The 11,654-nt window shown below is 45.8% G+C and overlaps 5 non-coding genes across 5 annotated transcripts; all 5 read left to right on the top strand.

Annotated features, from left to right (window-relative positions):
* Positions 1-991: 991 nt before the first annotated feature.
* Positions 992-1,182, top strand: LOC130312001 (U2 spliceosomal RNA). Its single transcript, XR_008860250.1, has one exon. It is a non-coding gene; the product is annotated as a U2 spliceosomal RNA (small nuclear RNA).
* Positions 1,183-3,283: 2,101 nt separating this feature from the next.
* Positions 3,284-3,474, top strand: LOC130311997 (U2 spliceosomal RNA). The gene has a single exon (XR_008860246.1). It is a non-coding gene; the product is annotated as a U2 spliceosomal RNA (small nuclear RNA).
* A 2,068-nt stretch (positions 3,475-5,542) lies between these two features.
* On the top strand, positions 5,543-5,732 carry LOC130311999 (U2 spliceosomal RNA). Its single transcript, XR_008860248.1, has one exon. It is a non-coding gene; the product is annotated as a U2 spliceosomal RNA (small nuclear RNA).
* Positions 5,733-7,845: 2,113 nt separating this feature from the next.
* LOC130311996 (U2 spliceosomal RNA) lies at positions 7,846-8,036 on the top strand. The gene has a single exon (XR_008860245.1). It is a non-coding gene; the product is annotated as a U2 spliceosomal RNA (small nuclear RNA).
* A 2,088-nt stretch (positions 8,037-10,124) lies between these two features.
* LOC130311995 (U2 spliceosomal RNA) lies at positions 10,125-10,315 on the top strand. Its single transcript, XR_008860244.1, has one exon. It is a non-coding gene; the product is annotated as a U2 spliceosomal RNA (small nuclear RNA).
* Positions 10,316-11,654: the final 1,339 nt, after the last annotated feature.

Raw genomic sequence — 11,654 nt, 5'->3', positions numbered from 1 at the left:
ACGTGAAAAAAAAGTAAGAGGAAGAGAAGGGAAAAAAAGGTGGAAATGGGTTTAAAAGTGATTTCGGCGGAGAAATATATATATATATATATATATATATATATATATATATATATATATATGCGCACACACACACATAGATATAAACGTATTCTCCGTTGAGATATTGCAGCCGCTGCTGTGTCCAGGCCCAGGAGCCTTAGCACTGTGCTGTGATGTCACTACCACTGACATCACTAGGTGTAAACAACATCTCTCCTTTGCTGTGTATGTGACTATGGAGCTGTTTGGTGATGTCGTCTATTACGGCCTTCATAGAAGCAACAGGAGATTGTTGCATCCATCTTGAACCCTCAGAACTACAGTGCTATGATGTCACTCACTTCCACAGGCCTTGCAGAGTGTAAACAACAACAACCCAGCTTTGTTGTGTATGTAACCATAGGGATTTGTGATGTCACCTAGAACCTTCACAGCAGCGACAGCTTTATGAGGAGCATCAGCACTGCTCTGCCTGAGCAGAACCATCACCCGCCATAGGTTGTCAAATAACCCGGATTTAACCCACACAGGTAAGTCCAATGGGGTGCAGGCATGTCCTCTATGCTTACAGCTTCCCGTGGGTGTTGGTTTGATACCGTTTGGGGACAGCCAAGGAGGCATCTGCAGGCAACAAAGGTAGGTGTGTGCTTGTGTGTGTGTTTCCTATGCAGATCCTAAGCCCAGTGTCACATGCAAGTAGGAGGAGTAAGAAGGGTTCCTGGCAAATCCGGGTTATGGATTGCATTTAAAAAGGCCCCGTGGGAGTGCAATGGGCCCCTGTCTTGCTGCTTAGCAATAATGGTATGGGTTTAGGTTCTGCTGTGTGTACTGGTGGTTGACTGCCCCCCAGCCCAGAGTGTGCATGGAAAATTGTCTGGCAGCCTCCCTGACAGCAAGCAGTGATAGTGCCCATGAAGGGGACCTTGTTGGGCCCGCCCCTTTCACGGTTATCGCTTCTCGGCCTTTTGGCTAAGATCAAGTGTAGTATCTGCTTCTTATCAGTTTAATATCTGATACGTCCCCTATCTGGGGACCATATATTAAATGGATTTTGAGATCGGGGGCCGATTTCGAAGCTTGCTTCCGTCGCCCTATGCATTGACCCGATATGGCAGTATCTTCGGGTACAGTGCACCACCCCCTTACAGGGTTAAAAAGAAAGATTCCTACTTTCATTGCTACCTGCTTGCTGGCTAGCCAGCTAGCCAGCCCTGTGGGCCTTGCTGCTGCTGCAGCCAAAAAACAAAAGGTGGTGCTGCTGCTGCTTCTGCTGCTTCTGCTTCTGCTTGTGTCTGGCCCCTGTTGGAGCGTCCAGGCACAGGACTTCTGCTGCTGCTGACTAAATGGCCTCCCTTAATTGGATCATTTGAGTAGCCAGCACACCTGTGCAGGTAGGGCATGACATGATAGGCAGCTGCCTTGATAGCGGGTGGGTGCTGAATGTTCCTAATTGACAAAATAAGATTAATGCTTATGAAGAAATATAAAATCTCATCCCTTCCCCAATATCGCGCCACACCCCTACCCCTTAATTTTCCCTGGTTGAACTTGATGGACATATGTCTTTTTTCGACCGTACTAACTATGTAACTATGTAACATAACATGGGGGGGGGGGGGTCTCCTGGCTGTTCACACAGGTGTGTCATTGCTGTACATTGACCATGCATTGCTTCTGTGGTATTGCAAAGGCAAAGACAAATGCTTCCAGCCATCCATTGCACTAATGGATTGGTCATCAGCTGGCTGTCTATGTCCCGCATCAATATAGACCAAAGTACAGAGGGTTAGGCTATGCTATTGTGCACCTACCTGATGCATCAGAAGGTGCGAGGCCCTTGCTAAATTCTGTGCACAGACTTTGAGATCTATGCTTTAGACTGTATCTAAACCTGCTCCAACATGGACTGACATTCTGGCCTACTTTCAGCCGATGCGACTTGTCTGTCGCTGAACAGTCGCTTTTTATGTATTCAGCACCTATGTATAATGTTGTAAAAATGCTCTAGAAGCTAAAGTCGCAGAAATGTCACACATATTTGGCCTGCAACTTTCTGTGCGACAAATTCAGACAGGAAAAATCAGTATAAATCCTTAGAAAATTATCCCCCAGTGTCTCCATCTGCTGGCGGTATTGAATAAGCATTGCTGCACTGATGGGGTATGCATTAGACGAAAAAAAAGAAGAAAAAGAAGAATAATACGCCCAGAAAAGAGGCGAAAAGGAGAAAAACGTAAAAAAACGTGAAAAAAAAGTAAGAGGAAGAGAAGGGAAAAAAAGGTGGAAATGGGTTTAAAAGTGATTTCGGCGGAGAAATATATATATATATATATATATATATATATATATATATATATATATATATATATGCGCACACACACACATAGATATAAACGTATTCTCCGTTGAGATATTGCAGCCGCTGCTGTGTCCAGGCCCAGGAGCCTTAGCACTGTGCTGTGATGTCACTCAATACCACTGACATCACTAGGTGTAAACAACATCTCTCCTTTGCTGTGTATGTGACTATGGAGCTGTTTGGTGATGTCGTCTATTACGGCCTTCATAGAAGCAACAGGAGATTGTTGCATCCATCTTGAACCCTCAGAACTACAGTGCTATGATGTCACTCACTTCCACAGGCCTTGCAGAGTGTAAACAACAACAACCCAGCTTTGTTGTGTATGTAACCATAGGGATTTGTGATGTCACCTAGAACCTTCACAGCAGCGACAGCTTTATGAGGAGCATCAGCACTGCTCTGCCTGAGCAGAACCATCACCGCCATAGGTTGTCAAATAACCCGGATTTAACCCACACAGGTAAGTCCAATGGGGTGCAGGCATGTCCTCTATGCTTACAGCTTCCCGTGGGTGTTGGTTTGATACCGTTTGGGGACAGCCAAGGAGGCATCTGCAGGCAACAAAGGTAGGTGTGTGCTTGTGTGTGTGTTTCCTATGCAGATCCTAAGCCCAGTGTCACATGCAAGTAGGAGGAGTAAGAAGGGTTCCTGGCAAATCCGGGTTATGGATTGCATTTAAAAAGGCCCCGTGGGAGTGCAATGGGCCCCTGTCTTGCTGCTTAGCAATAATGGTATGGGTTTAGGTTCTGCTGTGTGTACTGGTGGTTGACTGCCCCCCAGCCCAGAGTGTGCATGGAAAATTGTCTGGCAGCCTCCCTGACAGCAAGCAGTGATAGTGCCCATGAAGGGGACCTTGTTGGGCCCGCCCCTTTCACGGTTATCGCTTCTCGGCCTTTTGGCTAAGATCAAGTGTAGTATCTGTTCTTATCAGTTTAATATCTGATACGTCCCCTATCTGGGGACCATATATTAAATGGATTTTTGAGAACGGGGGCCGATTTCGAAGCTTGCTTCCGTCGCCCTATGCATTGACCCGATATGGCAGTATCTTCGGGTACAGTGCACCACCCCCTTACAGGGTTAAAAAGAAAGATTCCTACTTTCATTGCTACCTGCTTGCTGGCTAGCCAGCTAGCCAGCCCTGTGGGCCTTGCTGCTGCTGCAGCCAAAAAACAAAAGGTGGTGCTGCTGCTGCTTCTGCTTCTGCTTGTGTCTGGCCCCTGTTGGAGCGTCCAGGCACAGGACTTCTGCTGCTGCTGACTAAATGGCCTCCTTAATTGGATCATTTGAGTAGCCAGCACACCTGTGCAGGTAGGGCATGACATGATAGGCAGCTGCCTTGATAGCGGGTGGGTGCTGAATGTTCCTAATTGACAAAATAAGATTAATGCTTATGAAGAAATATAAAATCTCATCCCTTCCCCAATATCGCGCCACACCCCTACCCCTTAATTCCCTGGTTGAACTTGATGGACATATGTCTTTTTTCGACCGTACTAACTATGTAACTATGTAACATAACATGGGGGGGGGGGGGTCTCCTGGCTGTTCACACAGGTGTGTCATTGCTGTACATTGACCATGCATTGCTTCTGTGGTATTGCAAAGGCAAAGACAAATGCTTCCAGCCATCCATTGCACTAATGGATTGGTCATCAGCTGGCTGTCTATGTCCCGCATCAATATAGACCAAAGTACAGAGGGTTAGGCTATGCTATTGTGCACCTACCTGATGCATCAGAAGGTGCGAGGCCCTTGCTAAATTCTGTGCACAGACTTTGAGATCTATGCTTTAGACTGTATCTAAACCTGCTCCAACATGGACTGACATTCTGGCCTACTTTCAGCCGATGCGACTTGTCTGTCGCTGAACAGTCGCTTTTTATGTATTCAGCACCTATGTATAATGTTGTAAAAATGCTCTAGAAGCTAAAGTCGCAGAAATGTCACACATATTTGGCCTGCAACTTTCTGTGCGACAAATTCAGACAGGAAAAATCAGTATAAATCCTTAGAAAATTATCCCCCAGTGTCTCCATCTGCTGGCGGTATTGAATAAGCATTGCTGCACTGATGGGGTATGCATTAGACGAAAAAAAAGAAGAAAAAGAAGAATAATACGCCCAGAAAAGAGGCGAAAAGGAGAAAAACGTAAAAAAACGTGAAAAAAAAGTAAGAGGAAGAGAAGGGAAAAAAAGGTGGAAATGGGTTTAAAAGTGATTTCGGCGGAGAAATATATATATATATATATATATATATATATATATATATATATATATGCGCACACACACACATAGATATAAACGTATTCTCCGTTGAGATATTGCAGCCGCTGCTGTGTCCAGGCCCAGGAGCCTTAGCACTGTGCTGTGATGTCACTCAATACCACTGACATCACTAGGTGTAAACAACATCTCTCCTTTGCTGTGTATGTGACTATGGAGCTGTTTGGTGATGTCGTCTATTTCAACAGGAGATTGTTGCATCCATCTTGAACCCTCAGAACTACAGTGCTATGATGTCACTCACTTCCACAGGCCTTGCAGAGTGTAAACAACAACAACCAGCTTTGTTGTGTATGTAACCATAGGGATTTGTGATGTCACCTAGAACCTTCACAGCAGCGACAGCTTTATGAGGAGCATCAGCACTGCTCTGCCTGAGCAGAACCATCACCGCCATAGGTTGTCAAATAACCCGGATTTAACCCACACAGGTAAGTCCAATGGGGGTGCAGGCATGTCCTCTATGCTTACAGCTTCCCGTGGGTGTTGGTTTGATACCGTTTGGGGACAGCCAAGGAGGCATCTGCAGGCAACAAAGGTAGGTGTGTGCTTGTGTGTGTGTTTCCTATGCAGATCCTAAGCCCAGTGTCACATGCAAGTAGGAGGAGTAAGAAGGGTTCCTGGCAAATCCGGGTTATGGATTGCATTTAAAAAGGGCCCCGTGGGAGTGCAATGGGCCCCTGTCTTGCTGCTTAGCAATAATGGTATGGGTTTAGGTTCTGCTGTGTGTACTGGTGGTTGACTGCCCCCCAGCCCAGAGTGTGCATGGAAAATTGTCTGGGCAGCCTCTCTGACAGCAAGCAGTGATAGTGCCCATGAAGGGGACCTTGTAGGGCCCGCCCCTTTCACGGTTATCGCTTCTCGGCCTTTTGCTAAGATCAAGTGTAGTATCTGTTCTTATCAGTTTAATATCTGATACGTCCCCTATCTGGGGACCATATATTAAATGGATTTTTGAGAACGGGGGCCGATTTCGAAGCTTGCTTCCGTCGCCCTATGCATTGACCCGATATGGCAGTATCTTCGGGTACAGTGCACCACCCCCTTACAGGGTTAAAAAGAAAGATTCCTACTTTCATTGCTACCTGCTTGCTGGCTAGCCCAGCTAGCCAGCCCTGTGGGGCCTTGCTGCTGCTGCAGCCAAAAAACAAAAGGTGGTGCTGCTGCTGCTTCTGCTGCTTCTGCTTCTGCTTGTGTCTGGCCCCTGTTGGAGCGTCCAGGCACAGGACTTCTGCTGCTGCTGACTAAATGGCCTCCTTAATTGGATCATTTGAGTAGCCCAGCACACCTGTGCAGGTAGGGCATGACATGATAGGCAGCTGCCTTGATAGCGGGTGGGTGCTGAATGTTCCTAATTGACAAATAAGATTAATGCTTATGAAGAAATATAAAATCTCATCCCTTCCCCAATATCGCGCCACACCCCTACCCCTTAATTCCCTGGTTGAACTTGATGGACATATGTCTTTTTTTCGACCGTACTAACTATGTAACTATGTAACATAACATGGGGGGGGGGGGTCTCCTGGCTGTTCACACAGGTGTGTCATTGCTGTACATTGACCATGCATTGCTTCTGTGGTATTGCAAAGGCAAAGACAAATGCTTCCAGCCATCCATTGCACTAATGGATTGGTCATCAGCTGGCTGTCTATGTCCCGCATCAATATAGACCAAAGTACAGAGGGTTAGGCTATGCTATTGTGCACCTACCTGATGCATCAGAAGGTGCGAGGCCCTTGCTAAATTCTGTGCACAGACTTTGAGATCTATGCTTTAGACTGTATCTAAACCTGCTCCAACATGGACTGACATTCTGGCCTACTTTCAGCCGATGCGACTTGTCTGTCGCTGAACAGTCGCTTTTTATGTATTCAGCACCTTATGTATAATGTTGTAAAAAATGCTCTAGAAGCTAAAGTCGCAGAAATGTCACACATATTTGGCCTGCAACTTTCTGTGCGACAAATTCAGACAGGAAAAATCAGTATAAATCCTTAGAAAATTATCCCCCAGTGTCTCCATCTGCTGGGCGGTATTGAATAAGCATTGCTGCACTGATGGGGTATGCATTAGACGAAAAAAAGAAGAAAAAGAAGAATAATACGCCCAGAAAAGAGGCGAAAAGGAGAAAAACGTAAAAAAACGTGAAAAAAAAGTAAGAGGAAGAGAAGGGGAAAAAAAGGTGGAAATGGGTTTAAAAGTGATTTCGGCGGAGAAATATATATATATATATATATATATATATATATATATATATATATATATATATATATGCGCACACACACACATAGATATAAACGTATTCTCCCGTTGAGATATTGCAGCCGCTGCTGTGTCCAGGCCCAGGAGCCTTAGCACTGTGCTGTGATGTCACTCAATACCACTGACATCACTAGGTGTAAACAACATCTCTCCTTTGCTGTGTATGTGACTATGGAGCTGTTTGGTGATGTCGTCTATTACGGCCTTCGGCCTTCATAGAAGCAACAGGAGATTGTTGCATCCATCTTGAACCCTCAGAACTACAGTGCTATGATGTCACTCACTTCCACAGGCCTTGCAGAGTGTAAACAACAACAACCCAGCTTTGTTGTGTATGTAACCATAGGGATTTGTGATGTCACCTAGAACCTTCACAGCAGCGACAGCTTTATGAGGAGCATCAGCACTGCTCTGCCTGAGCAGAACCATCACCGCCATAGGTTGTCAAATAACCCGGATTTAACCCACACAGGTAAGTCCAATGGGGTGCAGGCATGTCCTCTATGCTTACAGCTTCCCGTGGGTGTTGGTTTGATACCGTTTGGGGACAGCCAAGGAGGCATCTGCAGGCAACAAAGGTAGGTGTGTGCTTGTGTGTGTGTTTCCTATGCAGATCCTAAGCCCAGTGTCACATGCAAGTAGGAGGAGTAAGAAGGGTTCCTGGCAAATCCGGGTTATGGATTGCATTTAAAAAGGCCCCGTGGGAGTGCAATGGGCCCCTGTCTTGCTGCTTAGCAATAATGGTATGGGTTTAGGTTCTGCTGTGTGTACTGGTGGTTGACTGCCCCCCAGCCCAGAGTGTGCATGGAAAATTGTCTGGCAGCCTCCCTGACAGCAAGCAGTGATAGTGCCCATGAAGGGGACCTTGTTGGGCCCGCCCCTTTCACGGTTATCGCTTCTCGGCCTTTTGGCTAAGATCAAGTGTAGTATCTGTTCTTATCAGTTTAATATCTGATACGTCCCCTATCTGGGGACCATATATTAAATGGATTTTTGAGAACGGGGGCCGATTTCGAAGCTTGCTTCCGTCGCCCTATGCATTGACCCGATATGGCAGTATCTTCGGGTACAGTGCACCACCCCCTTACAGGGTTAAAAAGAAAGATTCCTACTTTCATTGCTACCTGCTTGCTGGCTAGCCAGCTAGCCAGCCCTGTGGGCCTTGCTGCTGCTGCAGCCAAAAAACAAAAGGTGGTGCTGCTGCTGCTTCTGCTGCTTCTGCTTCTGCTTGTGTCTGGCCCCTGTTGGAGCGTCCAGGCACAGGACTTCTGCTGCTGCTGACTAAATGGCCTCCTTAATTGGATCATTTGAGTAGCCAGCACACCTGTGCAGGTAGGGCATGACATGATAGGCAGCTGCCTTGATAGCGGGTGGGTGCTGAATGTTCCTAATTGACAAAATAAGATTAATGCTTATGAAGAAATATAAAATCTCATCCCTTCCCCAATATCGCGCCACACCCCTACCCCTTAATTCCCTGGTTGAACTTGATGGACATATGTCTTTTTTCGACCGTACTAACTATGTAACTATGTAACATAACATGGGGGGGGGGGTCTCCTGGCTGTTCACACAGGTGTGTCATTGCTGTACATTGACCATGCATTGCTTCTGTGGTATTGCAAAGGCAAAGACAAATGCTTCCAGCCATCCATTGCACTAATGGATTGGTCATCAGCTGGCTGTCTATGTCCCGCATCAATATAGACCAAAGTACAGAGGGTTAGGCTATGCTATTGTGCACCTACCTGATGCATCAGAAGGTGCGAGGCCCTTGCTAAATTCTGTGCACAGACTTTGAGATCTATGCTTTAGACTGTATCTAAACCTGCTCCAACATGGACTGACATTCTGGCCTACTTTCAGCCGATGCGACTTGTCTGTCGCTGAACAGTCGCTTTTTATGTATTCAGCACCTATGTATAATGTTGTAAAAATGCTCTAGAAGCTAAAGTCGCAGAAATGTCACACATATTTGGCCTGCAACTTTCTGTGCGACAAATTCAGACAGGAAAAATCAGTATAAATCCTTAGAAAATTATCCCCCAGTGTCTCCATCTGCTGGCGGTATTGAATAAGCATTGCTGCACTGATGGGGTATGCATTAGACGAAAAAAAAGAAGAAAAAGAAGAATAATACGCCCAGAAAAGAGGCGAAAAGGAGAAAAACGTAAAAAAACGTGAAAAAAAAGTAAGAGGAAGAGAAGGGAAAAAAAGGTGGAAATGGGTTTAAAAGTGATTTCGGCGGAGAAATATATATATATATATATATATATATATATATATATATATATATATGCGCACACACACACATAGATATAAACGTATTCTCCGTTGAGATATTGCAGCCGCTGCTGTGTCCAGGCCCAGGAGCCTTAGCACTGTGCTGTGATGTCACTCAATACCACTGACATCACTAGGTGTAAACAACATCTCTCCTTTGCTGTGTATGTGACTATGGAGCTGTTTGGTGATGTCGTCTATTACGGCCTTCATAGAAGCAACAGGAGATTGTTGCATCCATCTTGAACCCTCAGAACTACAGTGCTATGATGTCACTCACTTCCACAGGCCTTGCAGAGTGTAAACAACAACAACCCAGCTTTGTTGTGTATGTAACCATAGGGATTTGTGATGTCACCTAGAACCTTCACAGCAGCGACAGCTTTATGAGGAGCATCAGCACTGCTCTGCCTGAGCAGAACCATCACCGCCATAGGTTGTCAAATAACCCGGATTTAACCCACACAGGTAAGTCCAATGGGGTGCAGGCATGTCCTCTATGCTTACAGCTTCCCGTGGGTGTTGGTTTGATACCGTTTGGGGACAGCCAAGGAGGCATCTGCAGGCAACAAAGGTAGGTGTGTGCTTGTGTGTGTGTTTCCTATGCAGATCCTAAGCCCAGTGTCACATGCAAGTAGGAGGAGTAAGAAGGGTTCCTGGCAAATCCGGGTTATGGATTGCATTTAAAAAGGCCCCGTGGGAGTGCAATGGGCCCCTGTCTTGCTGCTTAGCAATAATGGTATGGGTTTAGGTTCTGCTGTGTGTACTGGTGGTTGACTGCCCCCCAGCCCAGAGTGTGCATGGAAAATTGTCTGGCAGCCTCCCTGACAGCAAGCAGTGATAGTGCCCATGAAGGGGACCTTGTTGGGCCCGCCCCTTTCACGGTTATCGCTTCTCGGCCTTTTGGCTAAGATCAAGTGTAGTATCTGTTCTTATCAGTTTAATATCTGATACGTCCCCTATCTGGGGACCATATATTAAATGGATTTTTGAGAACGGGGGCCGATTTCGAAGCTTGCTTCCGTCGCCCTATGCATTGACCCGATATGGCAGTATCTTCGGGTACAGTGCACCACCCCCTTACAGGGTTAAAAAGAAAGATTCCTACTTTCATTGCTACCTGCTTGCTGGCTAGCCAGCTAGCCAGCCCTGTGGGCCTTGCTGCTGCTGCAGCCAAAAAACAAAAGGTGGTGCTGCTGCTGCTTCTGCTGCTTCTGCTTCTGCTTGTGTCTGGCCCCTGTTGGAGCGTCCAGGCACAGGACTTCTGCTGCTGCTGACTAAATGGCCTCCTTAATTGGATCATTTGAGTAGCCAGCACACCTGTGCAGGTAGGGCATGACATGATAGGCAGCTGCCTTGATAGCGGGTGGGTGCTGAATGTTCCTAATTGACAAAATAAGATTAATGCTTATGAAGAAATATAAAATCTCATCCCTTCCCCAATATCGCGCCACACCCCTACCCCTTAATTCCCTGGTTGAACTTGATGGACATATGTCTTTTTTCGACCGTACTAACTATGTAACTATGTAACATAACATGGGGGGGGGGGTCTCCTGGCTGTTCACACAGGTGTGTCATTGCTGTACATTGACCATGCATTGCTTCTGTGGTATTGCAAAGGCAAAGACAAATGCTTCCAGCCATCCATTGCACTAATGGATTGGTCATCAGCTGGCTGTCTATGTCCCGCATCAATATAGACCAAAGTACAGAGGGTTAGGCTATGCTATTGTGCACCTACCTGATGCATCAGAAGGTGCGAGGCCCTTGCTAAATTCTGTGCACAGACTTTGAGATCTATGCTTTAGACTGTATCTAAACCTGCTCCAACATGGACTGACATTCTGGCCTACTTTCAGCCGATGCGACTTGTCTGTCGCTGAACAGTCGCTTTTTATGTATTCAGCACCTATGTATAATGTTGTAAAAATGCTCTAGAAGCTAAAGTCGCAGAAATGTCACACATATTTGGCCTGCAACTTTCTGTGCGACAAATTCAGACAGGAAAAATCAGTATAAATCCTTAGAAAATTATCCCCCAGTGTCTCCATCTGCTGGCGGTATTGAATAAGCATTGCTGCACTGATGGGGTATGCATTAGACGAAAAAAAAGAAGAAAAAGAAGAATAATACGCCCAGAAAAGAGGCGAAAAGGAGAAAAACGTAAAAAAACGTGAAAAAAAAGTAAGAGGAAGAGAAGGGAAAAAAAGGTGGAAATGGGTTTAAAAGTGATTTCGGCGGAGAAATATATATATATATATATATATATATATATATATGCGCACACACACACATAGATATAAACGTATTCTCCGTTGAGATATTGCAGCCGCTGCTGTGTCCAGGCCCAGGAGCCTTAGCACTGTGCTGTGATGTCACTCAATACCACTGACATCACTAGGTGTAAACAACAT

Source organism: Hyla sarda, unplaced genomic scaffold (assembly GCF_029499605.1).
Source record: "Hyla sarda isolate aHylSar1 unplaced genomic scaffold, aHylSar1.hap1 scaffold_1699, whole genome shotgun sequence".
NCBI classification, from domain to species: domain Eukaryota; kingdom Metazoa; phylum Chordata; class Amphibia; order Anura; family Hylidae; genus Hyla; species Hyla sarda.
The sequence above is the reverse complement of the archived record's forward strand: the minus strand, read 5'-3'. Positions and strand labels throughout refer to the sequence as shown.